This window comes from Emydura macquarii, unplaced genomic scaffold, assembly GCF_026122565.2.
Source record: "Emydura macquarii macquarii isolate MOO-44397 ecotype Brisbane River unplaced genomic scaffold, CSIRO-AGI_Emac_v2 contig_1348, whole genome shotgun sequence".
NCBI lineage: Eukaryota > Metazoa > Chordata > Testudines > Chelidae > Emydura > Emydura macquarii.
In genome coordinates, this window is record NW_027131485.1 from 15,182,817 (window position 1) to 15,203,950 (window position 21,134).

Consider the following 21,134-nt stretch of genomic DNA (forward strand, 5'->3'; position numbering starts at 1 on the left):
GTATTTATTCAAGTTTGAATAAAGACACTATAAAATGGGAGAGAAGCGGGGGGGGGAGGGAAGCACCTTCCTATAGCTCTCAGGTCTGGCCCCGTCACAATAGAAAACATACACACACACGAAAAACCTGTTTAAGAATGGTAGTTACATCATCTGTTGCACCCAGGAGATCCTATTTGAATCCTCAAGATAGGATGGGGTTTTTTCTTAAGTGGTAAAATGTAGCTCTCAATAAACATCAAGAATGTAGCTGTTATGAAAGGTATGAAAAGAGAGACAATGGGATAGTCTTTCCTAACAAAGTCCTGTGGGTTAGGTTCATCCAAACAGTGTCGTCAAAAAGCCAGGAAATGACATTAGCTCCTTTCCCCAAAAATTAGTTTGCATCCCACTTCCAGATTTTCTCAAAATTAAATCTCTCAAGTATTGCCTTCTGTTTTCTAAAGTCCTTTTAAAAAATGTTGGGCCAAATTTTCCTTGGTTTGTGCAGGAAATTACAAACTGCGCCTCCGGTGCCAATGAAGTCATAGACACTAGACTAATGGATGATTCACTCCGAACAGCAGTTTTTGCACAATATCTCTAAACTGATGTTGTCTAGAAGGGTGGCTTTGTATTGAAGGCAGATGTTTCAGCGCCTGTTCTCCTGAAGTTTCAAAGTCCATGTATAGCTTCCTGAGTATACAGCAATCTGCTTCTGTGCAGCATCTGTGCATTGTTTTATGTGAGCTAAATAAAAGCATTTTCATCCTGAACTTCAGTGTTCCTCTCCACAAAAATTCTAGTAGTACAGAGCGCTGCCTGGCAACTCTTATTTATTGTCTGCTTTTACTCTGAATATGATCAGTTTGCCTTCTTCTTTCACAGATAAGCCTCTCTTCTTTTGGCCACCAACATTGTGATTGGAGCAACCACTTCTGCAATTAGACTTTACACATTTTCATCTGCTTACGCTGCTGCTTTCTGACTAGAGTCCACTGTTACTATTACGTATTTTCTCCATCCCCCATTTTCTCTGAAATAAGGTCCTGGATGTGCTTGTAAGACTATCACAGGATTGATGCAGTACATGGGCTTTAGAAATCAAAGATTTAAAGCTTAGAAATTCAGTTTGATAAGTTTTGCTTACATAAAACACTCATTTTTCTGTGTATTTATAATCACTGAAAAGTTTTGGGTTTTAAAACTACTTTCACTATCACTATTGCAGCTTCAAATAAGAAGTTGAAATTGCAGTATATTGAAAAGAAACTGACTGAGTTTAATTTAGTTTTCCAAGCTGTGTATAGTAGCATACATTTAGTATTAAACAGATTCTTTGTATGCCATAGCTTTATGTAGCTGAAACAAACATGAAAAAATATATAACATTGTTTTCCATAGAACCTAAAATCTTTATTAATATTGTTGTCTAACAAAATCTATTATCTCATTTTTAAAGATATTTTCATTCTTAACCATTTAAATAAACACAATTGCTTGAGAATTGCAGCTTTAGCTATTTTGTGGGAGTCAGTCGCCCACATTTTATATTGCTGGGAACTGGAAATCACATGGTACAATATTTTAAGGGAAACATTTAATTAGCAATTGGTTTTACATGTGAGAAGGTAGTTAACTATGCTGCAGTCATTCATGCTGAATGCCTTCACATTCCACCTCTATGACAAGGGAGAGGTTTAAAAAACACCCTCTTTTTAAATGGAGCTCAATTTGTAAGGACAAAACTCCCCCCACAGGGCAGTTGAGAGTGAAACCTACATGACCACAGAAAAACAAGTGGATAGAAGAGAGACCATGTCAAGCCCCATCAGCTGCTATTGCAGCATATGTGAATACACTGCTATTGATCCCTGAAAATGTCAGCTTCTTGTGCAGCAGTGTTTGAGGCTCAGGAGTGGCTTAAAGAATTGAGACAAAGTGGACTCAGGGCACAAACTTGCTACAGGAATACAGGGTGTGGAAGAAATGTAGGATCAGGCTCTAAGAGGAGAGAACAAAAGATAAGAAGAAGACCAAAAGAGAACCCTGAAGCCTTGATTATACATTTCAAGTTGTTTGCTGTTTTTAGCTGGAAAGGCTCTGCAGCAGCAGAAAAAAGCCACGGATTTCCTGGCTTACTCAGGTAGAATCCTTTTGGGACTGTTGGGACAACACACACCTGAACAAAGATTGTGACAAACACCCTCTTCTTACTCAATACAATTTGGACTCTTCCCTTTCCTGTTCAGCTCCCCTGGCTGATGCGGAAGGGGCTGGAAACCTACGTGCCACTGCTGGTATAAGACTCTCCTTGTCCTATGTGCCAGGAGATTGTGAGTGCTTTCTTGCACTTTCGCTCATCTGTGCATCCACAAAAGACAAGGCATAATCTGAACCCTCCTTTTTAAAATGGAAGGGTTTAGGGCATTGGATGAGGCTATACATGGTTTGAATTTTCAGTCTGGTCCTTCAGAGGTGTATCATTACCATGAACTTATTTTCTTTTTACTTCTGGATTTAACAGAGAATAAATTACCCCTGGTGTTCCCTGTACAGACAACCAGCACTAACCTGATGGTTAAAGTGGGATTTAAGTGGTGAATAAGCCTGTTGCTGGCCACCTGCACAGGGTGAGTTTTACTCCCACGAGAATAAGCACCAACACTGTTCCAAGATTTTGCACCCATTGAAATCAATGGCAAAGTTCCCTTTGACTTCCACTGTGCAGGATCATAATCTTTTGAAATTTCACACATCTAGAACAGGCTCCTGCCTTCGCACAGCCAGCCCTATCTCATATCAGTCACCTGCATTTTTTGTCACATCCTATGTTTTTGGGAGAATCTGTATTCTCTTATTTATCCTATTCAATATCTATACGCAGCATGTAGCAAAACTGGTAAAACATCACGGATGGAAGTGTCGTGAATATGCAAAAGACACGTATCTCTGTTTTTCCTCCACTGCGTGTGTGATAACACCACTGTCACCAGACTGACTCAGTGCTTGGCCAAGATCAACTTCTGGAGGATCTTAGTGAGCTGGCCATAGCTGATCCCAAGCAAGACTGAGGTTAATCAGAAATACTTTGTGGCACTTACAGCCTTTTCCTTTAGTTGAAGATACATATCCACTGCTGCTTATATCAGTCCACAGTTTGAGAGCTTCTAAATTTCTCTCTGATGCTAAATTCTCACATAGTAGTATCCAAAGGTAATGCTTCCTACACTCTCTAGTTGGCTAGAAGATGGAGTCCAATCTTGATAGACAATAACCCAACCTTAGTAATACACATCTTCATTGCTTCTTAGCTGAAATACAGCAATGCAATATACCTGGGCATGAAACCATCAGCCCTTAGGAATCTCTAGCTAGTAAATAATGCAGCAGCACATCTCATTGGCAGCATGGGCTATAGTGAGCACCTCAGACCTGTCCTTAGCCCTGGTTTCCTATAGAATATCAAGTCAGATTTGAGGTCTCTGTTCTTCAGCTCAATGGTTTGTTCCAGGATACTTAAAAGATTACCTGAAGCTCTGGGATGTGACTTACCTTGACAACTTTGCTCCTTGGTCACAGTGAAGCTGTTCACTGGCAGGGTAGAGTTTGTCTTTGCATGAACCGGAGCTGCTTTGGGGGCTGAAGCAAGGCTGTGGAATGAACTCCTACAGGATCTAAGAAACACCTCAAACATCACTTTCTGTTCCAAGTGCAAAGTGCACTTCTTTGACCTTGCCTTCAATAACAGACATAAAATAACTTAGGAAGAAAAATCACTTAATTTTCCTCTTGAAGAGGAAATAAGGGGAAAAGAGAGAATGACGTGACGTGCTAGTCACATTATTCAATACCTTTCTGGAAGTTGCTCCAATAATATGGCAAGGAATGGTATGAGAACCTGAAAAATAGAATGGAAATGTCCTGTATTGTCCTTTTGCCCCATCTACACAAATGTAGCTTGTTGTTAATGTAGTTCAGGCAGCAGCCAACCCCTTTTGAGCCACTGCAAATCGTGCACTTTCCCACTGTTTTGCTGTGTGCCTAATGGACATCATCTAGCCATTTGTAAAACAATTAGAAAAATATTGGGAATTGTTAATGTAGAAACTGATCTTAGAGTGGAAAATCAGAATGTGATAGCTCTTCCAAACAAGTCATTCTAATTATATGCAAATAATTCCATTGATGCCTTTATTTAGCATTGTACTTTATGTATTTAATAACCTAATTTCTAAACCCTTTCTTGTTCTTTATCCAGTTTTGTACATCAGGATTCAAGAGTTAAGTTCCACTGTGTGTGTGCTTTACAGAAATATTTATTTTGGAACCATTTAGGAATTAACATTATGTATGTGGGGAAATATACAGTAGGTTCTAGGTGTGTTAGAAAGCTTTGTAGGACACAAGACAAAGCAGCTACTAAACATAACATGAAGATTATTTTATCAAATCAGAAATACCGTTAGTCCATTCAATACAGAGATGTTATTTTCAAGAGATTATAGTCTTTTATTTTAAAGTTGTTCTTTATTTATTTAGTGGAAGACAGAAATTCGTGTGGTTGTAGAACTCCACAAGAACGGCTGTGTTTTACAACTGTGCTTTTAGGGTGAATCTTATCCCTCTGCAGGAGGGCAAGATGAGGTCTATGAACCACATAGGCAATTCAGATTCTACTCTTGTTTACACTCTGGAACAGCATTTGGTTTTTACAAGTATATAGACCTTTGGTGAAAATATTAACTGTGGTAGTGGAATATCTCATAGCTAATCTCGCATACTAAATTGTTGAAATACTGATAACTAGTGTAAATACTAAAGTTAAAGAAGAATCATACCGTCCTAGGGTTGGAAAGGATTTTGAGAGGTCTTCTCATCCAGTCCCCTGCACTTAAGGCAGGACTAAGTGTCATTTAGCATATAAAGTAAATAAATATGTAATATGCAGAAAAGATTCAGGGCCAGATTCCTATTTGTTATTTTAAAACTAGGCTAAATTTTAATTTGAGTTGATCTAGAACTCCATTAACTGACCAGCATAAAACATTAGGTTGTTTCTCCATATCCAGTTCTTATATTATTGTATTATAATGGAAATGCTATAAAATGGCATAAATTGTAAATTGATTTTGATCAAATTCAGGGTCCCTTTTGATGTTCAGGATAAATATGTTCCTTAATCATTCAGTGTCCTCTTTCTTTGTACAGCTAATAGTGTTTGGGTGATTTTGTGGTGGTTCTCAGAGTACCCAGGACTGTGAGTCACCTTGTTATTCCCCTGCCTTCAGTCAGAGAGGCTTGCTTCTCTTTGACTGGGTGTTAGCTCCTAGCAGCCTGATAGCCACCCAAACAGTCTCCTCTGGGCTGTGCCTTTACTTTGTTTTGTAGGTTAACAAAAAGTGCACCCTAGTCCCTGAACCCCTTTTTAGCATTCCCCTGTAGCGTCTAGCTCTTTCTCCACTGAACACTCACACAGTTTTCAGGTCTGCTCTCCCCAGTGGGGCACTGTACACACCAGCTTACTTGAGTCAGCTCAGGTTCAGCTATTAATACCACAACACTGAGATATATTTATAATGAAACCAACCATAAGTTTATCATCAAAGATCAAGATTTAAGAGATAGCGAGTAAAGATAGTAGAAACAACAGGTTGCATGTGAAACATAACATGCTTTCTAGAAATTAAACTTCATAGGCTAACTCTTGTCTAAATGAGTTTAGTTTATCCCCAAATGTCTTCTGCAGCATTTCGGCCAAGACTGGTTGTGATCCTGTTTTCATCAATGTAGTCACACTACCTAGTTATTTGCTAGGTGCAGGACAATGGGGTGTTTTTTTTCCCTTCTCCTTATATTCCCCCAAGTTCATTGTCTCCCCTAGACAGGTCAACCCTCTGAGGTTCATTCTCCGGTGTCCTGTCTCCTGCTGGCTGCACATTCCACTGTTGATTTTGTATATCCAAGGAGTTCCATTGCACTGGCTTCCAGTGCTCAATTTACATGTAAACTGAGAGACAGGTGACTATACATCTTTTACCTGACAGAAACCTATTCATCAGCCCTGCCTTTACACAGACTTTAGGAACATAGTTTCATTATACATACACACCTCCTTACATAGTATCTGTACGTATATTTCACAGTGATATTAGTTACCAGTGTGATCCTGGCTTTCTTTTAAGACTTACATGACACTTGTTGGTAAACCAGAATATACATACCCGGATCAAGGCATTGCTGCAACCCTTTTGCCAGTTGGCATTAAGGTGTTTTAGGGTCACAGATTTCTATCCAGTTCTGCTAGAAAAGGCATCGTAGACGTGCATCATTTCTGTGTTGTGCAGAAAGCTTGAAGTAGAACCGAGAGTTAGCTGTACTCTAATTAATTTATAAATGTCAAAAAATGATAAGCCAGTGAATTATAACTGGTACAGCTTAACTGGAGACAAATTGTGCTCAGTTACATCTATGCATTCCCATAGTGTTATAGATCCAAAAGTAAGTATAACAGTAAGAATAAATCCAAGGATACTTCAACAGGTGCTTAAGTTCATCCCTATTCAAGAAAAGGACTTAAATATGTGCTTAAGGGCTTTCCTGAATTGGAGCCTGCAGAGAATGAGGGATTTGTGTATTACTTTTTTGTAAATAGCACATGCCCCTGAGTTTGCCTGTGACATTATCCTGCCTGAATGCATGCAGTTACATAAAAGCAGGTTATGAGAGGGGAAGCAAACAGTAACTGAAACAATGATGAGATAAATGCTACTATAGGGGAATAACGAGGGCCCTTTTGGAAACTTCTTAATGGGACATACCCCTAGCCTGGTACCTGCTAAGCTGGCTAAATTCATCCTTCTGAGCCAAACCTGGGATCAAAGGGTATGCTAAATCTTAAAAATGCTAGCCTAGGCAGGAAGCAAGTGGAGGGTGAATGGGCTGTCAGCACACTGAGAGAGACACTGGAAGCAAATGTCACACAGAACATGCTGCAAAAGTCATCCTCTCTGGCCATTGGGGAAACTCTCAAAAGCTGGTAGGGGAAGATTAAATTTTAGGTAAGGGTAAATATGGATCTAGGCCTTTACTGTTTTTAACTTTTGCTGTGCATGCTATAATATTGGGTGAATAAATAATGCTTTATTTTGAAGAAGCTGTTTTTGAGACACTTTAATCAGTTGTTGTTACAGACTCCCAGAGTGAAAGGGCTTACAGGTACCAAACCCAGTTAGGCCTGTCACATTAGCATGGTTGGGAAATGGGGGCTACTGTCCAGAGATCCTTGAGGCAGGGAAGGAAGGAAGCCAGGCCTCAGGCCACCTGAGAGATGCCTTGTAACTGTGATGGAGTCCAAGATAGGAATGGAACCCAAGAGCTCCTGACTGCCAATTTTCTTCATCAGCACTGAGACCAGCCTATCTCATTCCTTCGTAAAGAAAAAGATTAGAAGGAAATTTGATTTATATGTCATGCCATTTAGACGCAAGAAAGTGTGTATGGGGGGAAATCAGTATTGTATAAAGCTCTGATTCAGTAATATGTGGTGTCTAAGGAGACTGCAGCACCTGCACAGAGATCCAGTGATTTAGTATGGTCCCATTCTGTTGAAACAGTCCATCCACATGCTACATGTTACAGGATTGGAGTCTTGTTCATTTAGCAGTCAACTTTAACATAAAAGTAAATATAGCATAAGTAATAGTTTTGCAGGAATTGTAATATTATGCTGTAGGTTAAGTTGATACCAAGTTATGTGCAATTACCAAGTGTTTTTGTTGAGTGTGTTGTAAAGTACTGCTGATTAAGGTAGTCAAAAATACATAGTATTTCTAAACTCATTAGACAAGTTAGATGCTTCCAATAATATTGGCAGTTTGATGTACTATGGATCAGGTGAGAGATTATTCCTTACTTGGCTGTGTTTATCTGCTCTAGTGTCAAAGCTACATTTTATTGTACTGATGCTTCTTCTTTCAGTGTCTTTGTGGGGATGAAATTATATTCATTGTTATGTAGATATACTATAAAGAAAAGCAGAAATGATCTTAAAGGTTCTTAAAAAGAGACATGATACAAGATAATGGATAGTTATTACCAAAATAGAAGGTTGAAATATGTAAATGCATGTATTGCAGGCATTTTCTCATTGAAATAACACACTGGACCATATCCTCAGCTGGTTGTAATTAGACTACAGTGGAGTTACACTGATTTACATCAGTTGAAGATCTGCCCCATTATTTACTCCACTACCAGGCTCTGTTTCTTCTTATAGTAATAGCATACATGATGCTGCTAACTAATCTGAATTCCGCAAAGAACTCTACTGGGTATTTGAACTACAGTAGCTGAGTTCCATCAACAATCTCATGCTGATTATTTGTTTGGAGATGAACAACAGCTCACTATTTTTATTAAAGGTTCCCTATTCTCTATAGTAAGTGGTCTGTAGAATGTTTTGATCTGTTGTAATACATAGGAGAGCATATGCATCGTGTTTTCTTTGAGTGGTAGAAATAATTCAGTTGACTTCTCATGAAGAGTCTTCTCCACCTTTTCTCTTCTCTTTTTAATCTGCTACAGCCTGAATGTTCCATTAATGGATTTCTTAATCTTCTGGGCACAGTGCAAAGCCTTTTTTCACAGGTATTTGGCAATGGATTGACTTTGGGGGTGAAGAGTAGATGATGGTGGTAGGGGTGGCTTAATGTTATTTTTGGCAGTGTCCTGTAGTGGGAAAGGTATTGAGGTTAATAGGCCTTCTGAAGAAGTATGTTTTAAGGAGGGCTTTGAAGGAGGAGAGGGTAGAGACACGAAGAACAATGGCAGTTTTGAGCACTCAGCCCCTGTGAAAATCAGGACACTAACAGGATTTAGGTGCCTAGCTTTAGGGACTTAGTTTTAAAAATCTGGTATAAGTGACTTTTTTGAATTTCATCCAAAGCAGCAGAGCCAGGAGTAGAACCCAAAACTTCTGATTCCTAATTCTGGCCCTGCACTGAGCAGGTTACCTCCAGAAACTATTCCCAGGCTTCTTCAAACTTCCCAGAAGCTTCATTTTCTTTTCAGTTTTAGGACTGGGCAAAGGTTCAAGATGTGGGGGCGGTGCAGGGTTAATCCAAAAAAAAAAAAAAAAAAAAAAGAGAGCATGCATTCAAACACATACAAAAAATTTTTTTTCCTTCAGTTGGTGCATACTACAATTATTAACTTTGAATACAATTGTATGAATGTCAGTAATTTGTGCCTGATCTCAGAGTATGTTAATTTACTTCAAAGGGAGTTGGATTTTGGCCTTATTGCATTACATCACTATCCAACAGAATGGAGCAAAATTAGACAAAATGGAAATGCTTTGCCAGCTCTGAGTAATTTATTCTGTTGTTGTTGTTTTATTAAAAGGCACCTTTATGCTGCAAGCTCCCATGCAGCTATGACTTTGATAAAGCTTGAGTCTGAATGAGCATTTTGGGTAGTAATTTGTTCAAGGTGTTATGGGAATTTAGATAAAAGCAATATCATGGGATTAGGACTCATGGCCATGTTTTGTATGTTAAGGTAAATTTGGATGACAAAAATGAACAGCATTTTATACACTTTTCCTGAGCATGACAAGATATGTTCTAAAAGTTGTAAAAAGTATGTATTAAGTTGGGACCATTGGTGGCTCTTCTTACATCTTCGTCACAAACCTCTTATATCAGAAGTTTAATGACTATGAAAAAGGGAGCAAAAATCATTGTTTTTTTGTTGTTTTGTTCTTTCATTTCCAGGGGTCTCTAACTTGATTTGCTGGCAATTTTGGCTAACCATTACAACATTGTTAAATAGACTTTAGGGACATCAGTGAGGGAGAGATCAGTCAGCCCAGACAAAGGACAGCACACTTTAACGTTTTAAACTTTAATATGACTATATAGAAATATCTGTGTTTCTGAGATTATTCCATATATTGTAAACTTGATACCTTACTTCAGTAGATGAAATTAGAATGTTGATATAAACTAGTACATCATGAATGCTTATTTGTAACAAAGACATCAAGGATACAAAATTGTGTCAATGATATATCTATTGTTGTGATAAATGTCATGAATTTCTACGGAGAACAAACATCTTAATCTATTCTTTGTTAATTGTAATAATAATTATTTTTGTTAATATGGTTCTCAGAGACTTAATGTAGGAAATTTCCTGTTATCTAAACAAAAATGCAGTGGTGATGGTGTAGCCATGTTGATCCCAGGATATTAGAGAGGCAAGGTAGGTAAGGTCATATATTTTATTGCACCAGCTTCTTTTTGTGAAAGAGACAAGATTTGGAGTCTACACAGAACTCTCCTTCAGGTCTGGGAAATGTCACAGCTAAATACAAGGTGGAACAGATTGTTTAGCATAAGTAATTAACACATTTCAAGGGACCTTTCAATGTGAAGTGGCCCATTAACACCTCTCCAGTAATGTGGGGGTAGGAGCGGGAGGGGAGGGGAAGCGAAGCTGGAGGTGGGTAGTGGGTTATGGATTGTTGTAATAAGGATTTATTGATTTATGGTTTATTACAACAATCTATAACCCACTAACCTACCCTCTCCCCCAGCTTGCCCCCTCCAGTTATGTCTAGAGAAGTGTTAAAAGGCCACTTCACCTGAATGGTGCCTTGAAATATGGGTTAACTATTTAAGGTAAATAATGTGTTCAATCTTGTATTTAGCTGTGACACTCTGGATATGTCTTCCCTGCAACAAAACACCGGCAGATGGCCTGCGTCAGCCGACTCGGGCTCAGGGGGCTCCGGCTATGGGCTGTTTAATTGCAGTATAGACGTTCAGGCTCAAAAGCTTGTCTCTCTCACTAATGGAAAGTGGTCTAGTAAAAGATATTATCTCACCCATCTTGTATCATTTACACTATGTTAATATGCTTAAGTGGTTCAAGTGTACCTAAGTCATAGAAGAGTCTTGCTTTGTTATATTTCATAGTGCCAGTAAAATGGCAGTGAAGTCCATCTGATAGAAAGATACTAATAATTGATGTTTGATTCAGAATATTAGTGTTTGTAAATACTGCATAATTTGGGTAAAAATTCTTACAAACACCTCTTCATATATTGTGTACCTTTTCCCTGTCAAGAAAATACGTTCAGGAAAGAGAAAAGCTACTTTATCTCTGGGTTTATTTTCCTCATATACTATGTTCTTCTGTTGAACCCTTCCATTTTCTGTGTGTGTCGCGTAATTACATCAGAATATGGTTATGAACTTAGTGTTTACCTTTGATTCAGCTTCGGTATCTCACATATGTCCGTCCTATCTGGTATGCAGGTCAGATTAAGCTCCTCAATATGTATATACACTGGCACAGTATCAAGCCTTCCAAGCCTCCACTAAGAGTTCTTCCCTGGCTGCTGCTATCTTTTCAGTAATAAGTTTGAGGTTGGAATGCAGGGTCACCTGCTTGATTTGCAAAGCTTCCTCTTCAACCTCTTTCTACTTGCAATCATTGATTTAATGGTGTTATTGTCTGGTGATTATAAACATGGTGAAATTGATTCCTCACCTAGCAATGAGGCCTGACCTTTGTATATTTACTTATTACTGGGCAGATATAATTATAATATTACCTAATACTAAGAGCACTTTTCATCCAATTATGGAACATTTATGAAACACTTCTTAATCCTCATAACTTCCTTGTGAGTTTGCAGATAAGTGAGTTAGTATCTTTGTTGTTTTGGATGTGGAAACGAAGACAGAGGTTAAGTTCAAACCCAATACCAGAATTCCAGTATTCAGAAATTCTTGATTACTCATGTGCATATTATTCAATCCTGTCTCTTTCAGAGTTGAGACATTGAGTCTCTGGGTTCTGCTGCTGTTTCTCATGTCAGTGGCCCTAAATAGAAGATTTAGTACTATTAAAAAACAAAATGAATAAATGAAGCATTTAAGCATCCTGGCAGAGGAAAGTTGATAAACTCATATGGATGGCAAAGTGGGAGCTGTGGAATGCAGGAATCTTGGGGCATTGAACAGTAGAGGTAATAAAGAGATTAAGAGGAAAATAAATTGTTGGAATATCCAGTGACCGTACATATTGGTCAGTGTACAGTACTCAGATCCAACAAGTCATTGATTTTACAGAAGGGAAACGTTCTCTTGAAATGTCTACTGTTTCACAATAACTCATTGGCTCTTGCAGTACAGCGGTTTCTAATCTTCCCTCTGACAGTCCATGCATATTCATCTTCATCCATTTAGTAAGGGTCATTTTCATCCTGTTATGTATGGTATGTGGTTGAATGTAGCTTTTTTATAATGCCTTGGAAACCCAAAATATTGTATACACCCAATAACCCTGGAATGCCAGGCCTCTCTCAGATGAAGGGCGCCAGCTTTTGGCACACATGTAGTGAAGGGGAATATTTACCCAGGACACTAAGGTTAAACCACTACTCTTGGAAAAAATGCTACAGTGTCTCTTTAATGTGAACTCACAGCAAACAGGCCCTCACTTTTTAATAATTAATTATCTGGCAGACCTCAACACAAAGAGGAAACTTGATTGATGCATTGAATAAGGGCTGAACTGGCACTGCTGGGATGTGGACTCCTGCTTCCAGGAGGTCTTGCACATTCCAGTTTGGACACTTAGGACCCCAAGCTGTCCCACAAATTGAAAACCTCCCAAACATGGGAAGCCTAGAAATGACCTGCCCTATACCTGGAGTGAATTATAAATGAAATTTGGCTTCACTCCAGTAGTGAGTTGTTTGTATATTCCCTAAGATGGCTTTATTTTTGGTTTTTATTTGTTTTTACAGCATGGGTAAAAGTGATTGTCAGACAAGGAAGTGAGGTGAAATAGTTATAATAACTAACACTGGGAACTGAGAGATCAGTTTGGAGCTGTGTCTCAGACTGTTTCACCTAGAACTCAATGCCTCTGTGCCTTGGTTTCCTCATCTGTAAAATGGGGATGATGACCATGACTTACTTTATAGAAGCATTGTGAGGCTTAAATCGCTAATGTTTGTACATCTCTATAAGATCCTCCGATATGCAGCAGTACAGACATACAAATTAATATTTTTATTTTATTTGTAGCTTTTAAAACGGTACTGAGGTTTGTAAACAATTTAGAATAAAATCTCAAAGAGCCTACTGTGTCCAATTAGTCAGTATTGATGGAAGAAATCCATTGTTGAACCTTTAAGTGTAATCTAATAAAATTGATTAGCTGACTAAGAAGGGCAAAAGTGTTTGTTTAATTGTATGTTTCTGTAGAAGAATTGTTCTCCTTAATTCATACAGTGCTAAGGCAAGCTACAGGGCAATCCAGGGAGTTCAGTTTATTTGAGACGTAGTATGCGACTCATGGTCCTGTTCATTCTTACCAATTATGCAGAAACCATGACAGTCAACTCTAGAGCCAGGTGAAAATTCGTAGACATTTTGGTTCAGGTTCCACTCTTTTTCTCACTGAGTGTTCTGAGTATTGGTTTTTTTTTTTTAAACCTGAACTCTCCATTAAACTTGGGCCTGGTCTACACTTAAAAATTAGATTGACCTAGATATGTTTCTCAGGGTTGTAAAAAGTTTTGTGCCCTGAGCACTATAGTTAGATCTACCCCCTGGAGTAGATGCAGATAGGTTGATGGAAGAATTCCCAAGAGGTGGATTAACTACATAAGCTTCAGTGTAGGAAGTGTGCAGAACTGGAGCTGTGCTGCTATAGCATAGACATGGCCTTGGTCAAGGCCAATGAAGTTAACTTCGTTTTTGCATTGAAATTCATGAAAAATTCTGAATTTCACTTGATTTTGATGCAAGCCCATAAATCACTCTGACTCTGCCTTACATAGAAAAGAGTCTAGTTCTCCATTGCCTTGTACCTTGTCTAATCATATACAAGTGCCAAATACAGGCAGACAAGGAAAATTCTGGAACCTTATTATATAGATTACAGAAATGCCTATAGACCCTGATTAGATCCCAGCATGTCGGATGCTATGTTGACCTGAAGCTAAAGGACAGCCCCTGTCCCAGAGAGCACAAATCATGAATATGACAAGGTGAGGCAGACAGATGAAATACAGAGATGAAAAGGGACTATGAGGCAACAGTGAAACAAGCAAATTTTCATGGTAGTGGTAATCACACAGCTTGCCTCCATTTATGAAGTTTGAGCCTTGCATCTGTCCCCAAGGCATCTGTGTGTGTGTGTGTGTGTGTGTGTGTGTACTCTCTCACAGTTCTTAATTCTACAGGGTAAGAAAAACTAAAATAGAACATTAGAACAGTCAGAGAGAAAAGGCAACGCTGGGGTGACATCTTAAGAATAATCAAACTCTGCTTTTCCAGGTCTGCTCTTCTTAATTCCTATTTGTCTCCTCTGAATTTTGCATTTGCACCTGCTTTCATGCTGTTTCTGGTGTTTTCAACATTCTCTGACTTCTTACCCACCAAGTGCCTTCACTCGCTGGAGTAGGGATCCTGTCATAATCTACACTTTGTAAATTCCATCTATGTTTATGACACCAAACGCATTCTCAATGATAATATTGGAAAGACCTAGAGAGAGCCTTTGGAAGCTGTCACTGGAACACATGGATATGTTATGTTTCTTCCTGTAAATCAGTGGCTGCCACCCAAGCACCCCTTTGTGGCCAAAGGTCCTTCTGTGCCACCCTACATCTGTTTTCTTCCTCTTCACTGGGCACTGAAGATCCATCTCACTCCCCATTTGTGTCAGGGGCCAATCCAAGTGTTTGCATTCTCCACCATTTGTGACATGGTAGTGCTTCTCCCCAGCTTAACAATCGTTCATTGCCATGCTCGGTCTCCTTTAAATAGATTATTTATTCGAATATAAGGACATAACAGACAAAAAAAAATCCTCATCTCATCCTTTGTCCTAGGGTTTCACCTCATCCCCTCCTCGGTGTGTCTGGTACTCTTGCTATTTCAACTTCCCAATTCCAGCCAGGTCTCACTCAGTCAGCTCTGCTCTCAGCCAGCTCTGTTCCCCTTCAGGAACACTGGCCCAGGGCTATCTCCATGAGCACCTGGCCCCTTGTTCCAGGGACCAACTACTAGAGATAGCTCTTCCCCTCTATGATTCCTGTCCTCAGTCACAGCCTGCCCAAATGGCTCCTCCTTTTCCTGCCCTCTGACAGGCCTTTATAGCCACAGGAGTAGTCATGACCTCTTTATTTGGTTTATTTGGGCCCACGTCCTCTGAAACAGAAGAGCTGGCCTACTCAGAGGGAGCAGCTACCCTGTGACACCTGCTCATTGTCCCCATTCATTTTGGTGTCTCCCTAGTACTGTCTCAGCTCCCATGTTATCCTCCTCTCATCACACCATCTGTTGTCTTCTGCTTCAATTCATCACTGTAAGGCAAAGGGAGAAAGTTCTTCCTCTGAAAAAAATCAGTTACAAAAGCAGTGCAGTGGCAAGCCCGCATCCTTCTTCACAGTGTCATCAAGAGTTTCTGACTTATTTTTAATGAGTAAATAGTTCTGTGACACTCCAAAGTTGAACAGGAAGCACACATACCCTAGGGATGAATGAGCTATACAGGTCAAGTACAGTGATTATGATCAACAACAGCCATAATGATACCTCAGCTTGTTAAAGATACTGTGAGTCCAACTTCTAGATTCAAATATTTTACCACAGTATTTGCATTCTGATGAACTGATAATGAAATCAACAGATTTTCCCTTTATAATACTTAACATGGGACTAGTGCTATAGTACAGGAGCTGTACAGTCTTTTGGTTTTGATTGTCCTCTTCTGGTCTCTATTGTTAAAATATTGCAACATTTCTATTAATTTAAATATATGAGGAGGCATCAAAGCCTTTACTTGAATAAAATCTGCAGAATAGCATGATGCTTCACAGCTGTTCTCCAATGTATATTTCAGGAAAGTTATTTTAATAAATGATGTATAAACTACAGGAGTTTCCCCCAAAAGTTATCTTAAAAGGATAAGATGTGTATGCACAAGTATAACATAACGATTTCCCTAGTAAAAGGCCTTATGTCCTATCTCTGTTCAGTCTGCACCCTATGGTCAGTATACTGTGGTCTTGTAGCTGTAAATCTTCATCTGATGACCCTCTAATTAACTTCTCAGTAATATCCAAATAGCTTACTTACAAGTAGCACTGTATAGATTCAGATGACTCTCAGCATACCTCTAGCATTCACGATTTCAGCTAGTTAGGATTCTGTTATCCGCGGTTCCTGAAACCCAAAGCTCTCAGTAACTTTACTCTCTGTGAGACAGTATCAGGAAATAGACCAAGGGAGATGCAGTACCTCCATCTGTTATGTGGCATAAATCACACAGAACCAAGTGCTTTTACTTAAAGCCTGCAGTTTATTAGTCTCCAGCACTCTCACAAGAATGCCTTTACTGAAAGTCTCTGCTTTATTTAGTCCCAAGTACAAACAAATACAATCAGTTATAGAGCACTCTAAATTAATAGTTACCCCACAAGTCTGGAGCGGTCTTCAGGTGATTCAGCAGCAGATTTCCGGTGTCTGGCCTTCCTGTCTGCTGCTGGAGATCTTTCCAGTGTGTTCACAAAGCGATCCAATTGACCCAGACCCACAATTCCCCTCTCATACCCAAAAAGTTAGAGAAACGTCAATCAAAAATGTTACACAGCTGACCAAACAAAATCAATCATTCAGCAAAAAGCAGGTGTTACAAAAAACATGTCACTAAAAACAATTGTTAAGCAAGCAGTTTTGAGTAGTTAGTCTGGCTGTATATTTCCCCATAATAATAGCCCTAAAATATATCCAGACTTCCTGTTTTTCATAGACGCATAGCCCAGCATATCAAAGAGGATATAGAGTCAGGCCCACCCCTTGTGATTGCTCCCCCTCCTTCCTGGCTTTGCCTTAGTGATACTAAATTCCTACAGTGGCCTACTAAATGCAAAAAGCAAAATAATTCATAGTCCATTCCAATAATTGGCAGTGGGTTGGATGCCCAGCTGGTTGCTCAAAATCCCCCTCATCAATCCCATCCTCTAAACATGGAGCTAGCATTGACTTATTCCCTTTCCAAAGAGCACAGAGTATATTTGCATCAAGCTATGCAGGTATGCAGCCAATCCAGCTCTCATTAGGGCTTATATGATTTCGTGTGGCAGCGTAATATCCTCAAAGGAAATTTCTCCTATGTACAAGAGGGAGAGCCAAATATACACACGAACACAGGCAAACATACACACACACAAAGGTATATATAAAGTGCATGTATGTGAGACTGCAAAGCTGCAACTAAGGCAGAATTTAATAGAAGGTGCAAAGAGAGAGAGAGAGAGATGGGTGGTTTTGCATGAGCCTGAAAAATGCAGCTTGCCTTTTTTTGGTCCCAGGTTGATTTTGCAAGGCAGGTAGTAGGAGAGGTGGGGTTGGGGAAGGTGGGTGAGGAGATCTTTTTTTACTTGTCAACTGCAGTTTTCATCTGGAAATCCACTGAGATGTAATAATCATGGAATACTATCATTTTATAGAATCACTTAATGGAATGCTTTTAAGTTACTTTATTCTATATCTCGATCTGCATATGTCATTATAACTATCATCCCATTAACCACTCTTCCTTTTCTATCAGTTTATCCTGTTCCTTCTGGTTTTCAGATGCATTATTTTAATTTACTCTGGTCAAAATATGATATTGTATGTTCACATTTTACTCTCAATATGTAAAGTTTTGCCTGAAGGAATGAAATATTACATTAGAGGGACTACCAGAATATAGATTTGGTTTGTAAAAACTGTACCTCTGCCCCTTTGAGTGCAAGACTTCTCATACAAATTCTTACCATTGTAACTTGTGAAACTTTGGTTTTCACGTAGTAGCATTAGGCTTTTCTTCTCTGTATACTGTGGCCACTAGGATACTGACGCACTCACACCTTAAACTGCTTTTGTTTTTACACTGCACTGACCTCTGTGCCTGCATTTCTCACCCCTTTTACACTGTAATCTCCACAGGGCGAACACCATCCTTTTATGTATATCTGGAAATTGTCTGGCACATTGTGGGTTCTATAGAAAACTAATAATAATACATCAGATGGGAGGATCGAAAGACACACACGGCCCACTTTATGTACTTGTTGATGAGCTTAAGGAGACATAAGCTTCCCCCTTACTCTCCTGGGCAGGCTACCTGTAGGGTGTGTCAGTGCAGATGAACAGCATCCTCCAGGGAGCTGCTACTTCTCCTCCACCAGAGGGCAGGGGAGAGGAATGTGCAGAATCTTTACTCCACCCTGGCCAATTTAGCTAAGCTTGGACAGAGAGGAAGTCATCTGCACTAGGCATAGGGCTAGCACAGATTACTTCTCCCTTGAACAACGGCAGAAACAGGACCCATATTGTGACACACCAAGGCAATATGTGGAGGCAAAACTGGCCATATTGTGACACAATGTGTGGCAAAATGAGTCACGGAATGGCCCCAGATATGCTCCTGGGGCAGCATAACTGTGTACTGCCTCTTACTGAGAGTATGTAGTAAAACTGCAATCTAGCCCAAAGCCAACAAGCGTGATGATGTTGATGATGTTATATAACAAAATAATATGACATATGATGATAATAATAATGGCATTATTTATATGGTGTACTGGTTAAAAAACCAAAACTGTTAGATCTCTTAAACTAGAGATCCTCCTGGAGAATCACCTCCTCTGCTGTCCCAATTCCAAATCTATTAAAGTTAGTTCATTTCCATGCTTTGGAAATAAACATAGTTTAATGTGATGCTTGGTTGGGTATGTTCCTCTTTCCCCCTCTGCTCCAAACCCCATTGCACCTTCATTGTTTATTTCCTCTACGCACAAAGGCATATGACCTCACCATTATTTCTACCAAATCTCTCCTAGTTGTGTGCCATCTCCATTGCTCTCATCTCTCCAGATCACCCTGCTTCCACAACTTTGATCACAATTGAATTTTCAAGAAAGTAAGTAATAAAACTGTTCCATAGGATTCTGTGTGTTACTTTGGTTATTTTTAGTTTACTTTATCAAAAAAGCCTCTGGGGACTTTGAGGGCTCTGATTTGAGCTATAACTAGAAGGAAGCATCTTTGCCAGTAGACTGACAAATGCTTCCCAGATGTTTCATGTGCAGCTCCAGGGATCACATGTAAGTCCTCTGTAGAGCTCAGTTTGAAAACTACTACTGTATGCTAATTCAGTTATTCATTATGGTGTGTACCTCTGTATGCTCTTTCAAATTTTTCTCGAAAGTGATAGTGCTGATTGATAATTGGTGAGAAAGGAGGCAAAGAGCTTTAATTCCATTACCTTGTTCTTGGAGAATTGTAAAAACTCAATTAAAGTTGCAAGTGATGTGAGATCAGATGAATCATTCTACTCTTTTGTTCATGGTTCCTAAGTGTATTGGGTTACCGGTGGGTCCCCTATACACTTTCCTTACCAAGTCACAATGAACAATTCTGTTTAACAAACAAGCATAATGGAAAAGAAATATCAAAACAGAACAGCTGAATTATTTTAGCTCCAAAGTTAATATACACTTTTAGTAATCATTATATGACTATCATCCTTTCAATTATATCATCATTCATTATAGTGACTTTTATGTCAGTGTGTTTGTTAAACTATGAAAGAATCTTGCAAAAGTGAGCAGCAAAGTTGTCATTTTATGCAAATTTAGAGTAACAAAGTATTATCTAAAATATCTATTATATGTATCATACTCCCACAGAGTTTGACACAGCCTTCTTTGCTCCCAATTGAAGCAGTGTATAAATACTGTAAAGAGAGACTACACCAAACAGCCTGCAAGTTATTTGCCTCAGGATCATTTCTGTTTTAATAATTACTGTATATCTATGCTGTGAGAATGACTTTATGTGAAATCTTATGAATTTAGAACATGAATGTAAGATAAATTACTTTTAAATTGAATTTCTAGAATGTAATTGAATGTGTTTTCCTAGAATGGATAAGGAATTTTCCAAACTCTTATCTAAAACTTTGATCTGCTATTTCTGAACAAGTGAGAGGAGTATTTAGGAATATTTTTGATAAGGTTCACTGTAGTTGACTTGCCTTAGATTAGCTGAGAAACTGCAAAGCAACGTTTTGGCAAAGTATATATTTAAATAGATCTTTAATAAGTAAAGCAAAGGCTGAATTTCCAATTTATGATAAACAGATGCATCAGAAACTGTCTTCATTTATCTCTGAGGCCATTTTATTCCTGAAAAGCCTACATATCTTTAAAATATTCAAGTAATTTATTACAGGTTGTTTCTTTCTGTTGCAAGAAAATGTTCTGTTGAAACTGTTCTTTTCTTTGGAGCATTGTTCCTGCTCCCTAACCAGATGAAAAGTGGTGTCCCATATTGAATTGCCCATCATTTGCCAGCAGCCTTGTACATAAGTGTGATAACTGCAGTAGGCCTTCCATATACAGTATGTAGGTAGGCTATACCTCTTCACTCTGACTTTCAAGTTGTTTGATTATAGCAGTTTTATTTCATTACTTGCCAAGGGGCAGAAGATGCTTCCCTCTTCTGTGGCTGCAGGAGTTCCATGTGACAACTAAGCTGTGTCCAGAAGGAGTATGAATGAAAGGTCTGCATCCCATTTGCAGTAGAGATAGATGATCCCCTCTTTCAGTACAAAGGGAAATTTGGGGGCTGGGTAGAGGTGGTCCTGAGAATATCACTGATTCACAGGCCAAGTACATGGACCAACTCCAAATATGACATTTGGCTTGTAGCAAGGATTTTTTCTTCCCAGATAACATTGAGATCTCCTGTAAAGAACCCATTTTAATTGGTCTGTATACTGAGGAAAAGATCTGGCCTTCCTATCTGAGAGACTGCCTCTCTCCCTGGTGGTGTTAGCTCAGTTGTAATCTGTTGTTGCCCTCGAGCTAGCTCTGTTTGTTTAAATGAGAGAGAGCTGCTGTCTGTTTTCTGCATGAGGGCTCCTTGACTTTGTAGTTCACTTCCCCCAGTCCAAATAATCCAACTCTGTAGATCTTTAGGGGCATGCTGTATGAAAACCTCTGTTTTTTCAGCATTCAGGGATGGGAACGGTGGGTAAGAGATGGGGCTGAATATTCTGTGACAAGAATT

General features: G+C 39.1%; 1 long non-coding RNA gene across 1 annotated transcript in view; it reads left to right on the forward strand.

Moving 5' to 3' along the window:
* LOC137155178 (uncharacterized) overlaps positions 1-19,953 on the forward strand; it is a 164,418-nt gene extending 144,465 nt beyond the window's left edge. The window contains exons 2-3 of the long non-coding RNA XR_010920371.1: positions 18,902-18,981; positions 19,751-19,953. This is a non-coding gene — a long non-coding RNA (uncharacterized lncRNA). The remainder of the gene's footprint in view (positions 1-18,901; positions 18,982-19,750) is intronic.
* The last annotated feature ends 1,181 nt before the right edge of the window (positions 19,954-21,134 follow it).